The following is a 3,402-nucleotide window of genomic DNA, read 5'->3' as shown; positions in this document are numbered from 1 at the left end:
CGTAACGTGTGCTAATTGTGAAAACTTTTTATCAGAACGGATTGCCTCATTTCACGTAATACTGACCACCAATGGTCCCCGAGGTCATGCGACTAAACTCCTTTTGACTTTTGTCTTTAGGATATTCTAAGTCTCGGTTCAGACGAGCAGAAAAGTATGTTGCGGGCCCGCAGCAGAAAAGTCTGTTGCGGACCCACGCGAGCCGGAAATACATTGGTTCTTATCATTCATGCCACACAAGCAGACTCTCCCGCGCAACTCTGCTGCGGACCCGCAGCGGGCAAAAATTGAGTTGCGGGGACTGCTAGCTCGCAGCGAGTCCGCACAGGTGTAGCGGGTCGGCAAACCATTGCTGGCAATGAGTCAAGCCACTCGAGCAGATTTTCCAGCGCCCCTCAGAAATGAAAATCGAAGAACTGGATGTAGAACTATTCATTAACGAAATACAAAAATATCCCGAGATATGGTATTTTTAAAGTGTGAAAAATATAGAGACAGAAATAAAAAGCGAGACGCATGGAACAAGATGTGTGAGACCCTAGGCCTATGTGAGAAATTTAATGAAAGAACAAAGAAGAAAAAACAGCATTGATTTGTATTATTATTATTTTTTTAATGTGAGAATCTAATATTCATATTGTGTTACTAGTGATATAGTAACATCATAAAACTAGAGTCAAGATATCGTTAAGTCTTAATTGTTTTGTTTTTCGTTTGTTTGGTTTTCAATTTGCTTTGTTTTATTTTTGTTTATCAATCCCTTGTCTATGGTTGTCCTTGCTGTGGTGATCTTCCCTTTCCTTTCCTTTTTTCTCCCTATTTCATTTACTTATGAAATAAAGGATACGAAAATTAAAAAAAAAAAAAAAAAAAACATTCCCAATGATGATACCTTGCCGGTTTTGAATGCTGGCCGAACATTTGATTTTCGTTTAGCATCCCTTTTCAGCAGCCAGGCTATGAACCTTTATTGTGATATTAATAAAAATATACAACAAATAGGTTTGGAGAACGACACTCTATTGTTAATGCAGTTCCTTGATGAGATTTCTTATATCACTCACTCCGGAATAAATGAACCATTTGCAACACAGCATTATACTTTAGATCGAGGTTACGTATTATATAGCCTCTGTGCTGAAAAGGGACGCTGAAATCGAAAAACAATCATCAACATAATAGCAGAACAGAAAAGAAAGAAAAAAAAACATCGGTTTTCGGCTGACAACTTGTCGTCCGTTGTTAACGTATTAAATTTTAAAATTATTAGATTTAGCACGAAATTTTGTTGAACATCAAGGTACCCATGAGGTTTGAAAAAAGCGTGCTGGATGCGTAAGAAAAATATTGGTTCTCGTATAATTGATAATATTATGCACACTGTTGCTATTTTAGAGATAGCAACTGAATGTTTCTTGACAAAGAACAACTTAAAATGTTGCTATGAAACTCTACCTATGTAGATTACAAAATAATCAGCCCACCGTTTTCTGTTTTCTGTTTCCCGGCATTGCCTCCTTATGGTGTGCTACACATATTGGGAATTTTCTCAAATCCTTTTATAATTATTTCAACAATATTCCACCTTCCTCCTGATGATCGCATTTCAATAAAAGTGTACTTACAAAACTCCATTAGATACTATATTTTAGGCATAAATTTTGAACTTCCCTATCCACTTAGATTGTAAATAAATAAGTGGAAATTTTGATGTTATATAAATGACCGCCCTTCCTCTTTTAGCAGTGGAATATACGAAAGTCTTGATACATGTTCCATTGTTTTACGTAAGAGTTCATATTTGGAATTCACATCTTTAACTTAAGAGACTCTTACACACGGCACTGTGTGAATAAATAAAGGGATATGCTACAATTATAAAAATATTCATCTTTTCCCACCTTAGAAGTGGACTATTCGGAAATACTAAATCCAATATTTTTATTTAAGAGTTTACATTCGGAATTTCACATCACCAATTTAAGCGATCCTCACATTGAACACTTTCTTAATATATAAAGGGAAATTTCACTACTATACAAATGAAATAAATTCTTTTATGGAATGAATGGAGTTTTTCGTCCAACGATTATGCCGAGGGGATAAAGGAAACGGTGATGATGAGAATGATTGAAACGGTAGAATGAAGAGAGCGGGAGGAAACGGGAGAACCTGACAAAACCCAAGCACACGGTGTTTGTCAACCACAAAGTCCACTTAAAGAGAGTGGGAACGAAACAGGGACGCCACGCACCAGAGGTGAGCGCTCTACAACTGAGCTACCGCGACCCGACTACTATGGAAATCCCCGTTCTCCTCTTGAAGAGAGAAAAATTTCAAAAACGATGGAACCTGTGCTCCATTATTTCTATTTAGAGGTTTACATTCCGAATTTTACATCTCTAACCGAAGTGAATTATCACATTCGGCTCTTTGTGAATAAATAAAGAGAAATTTTACTGTTACTGAAATGCCTCTCTTACCCTCTTAGGAACGGAATATTTGGAAACACTCAAGTAAGTGCCTAATTTTTAATTTAAAGTTGCCAACATATGCCAAAAATTGAAATTAGTCACGTGACAGTTAATCCACGCTAGTGGACGCTAATAACAACTGAAAATGTCTATGAATAAGTCCCCGAATTTCTTACTTTCTGTATTCATACAAACGATAGTTAGTTAACATAATTAGCTTACATTTAATGTAACAGCTAAAATTTGCATTGGTGGTATCGGAAGTCTTATGATAGTACCTTCTGCTTTAATTTTATCACTTAACGTATTATCGTTAAGAGTTCATCAAACGAAGTACTGATCATGCGAAAATAATTTAAAGAACTTCTCTTCGTCATTGCGTAAATCAATAAACATGGAAGACAACTGTAGGTGAAAATAAAATAAACTGTTTTCTATGTTGGACTGAAACGCCGCTCGAGTTCGTCGCGAGCCCGCATCAGACTTTCCTGCTCGTCTGAACCGAGCCTAAATCATAGGTGTGTGTCAATGAAGCCTGTTTCATCCGTGAATTAAAGAAGGAAATTCGACGAGTCGTAGGGGCAAAATCCTAGTGGAATCTTGTCCAGGCAGTCATAGTAAATTTCACGAATAATTATTGCATGTCAGCGCAGTAGAGGTCATATGCTCGACGTCATTCACTATACCTGAAACCAGAATGTGTGATGAACATGTTTATGAATTTTGTTAGTGTGTTTTGAAAAAATAAAGTTAAGAATTTGATGTAACAAACCGGCATACTTTTTGCATAACCCTTTATAATGTATAATTTTAAGACAGAGCATCTGTAACAAGGAATGTTTCTAGAAAGCACTGAGCAACATACAGTTATTTTAATATACTAAGAGTAATGATTATGAACAACATACCCTAAATAAAGACTAAATGG

The sequence above is a fragment of the Thermobia domestica genome, chromosome 3, assembly GCF_964235325.1.
Source record: "Thermobia domestica chromosome 3, izTheDome1.hap1.1, whole genome shotgun sequence".
In the NCBI taxonomy this organism is placed as follows: Eukaryota; Metazoa; Arthropoda; class Insecta; order Zygentoma; family Lepismatidae; genus Thermobia; species Thermobia domestica.
Note: the sequence above shows the minus strand (reverse complement) of the source record.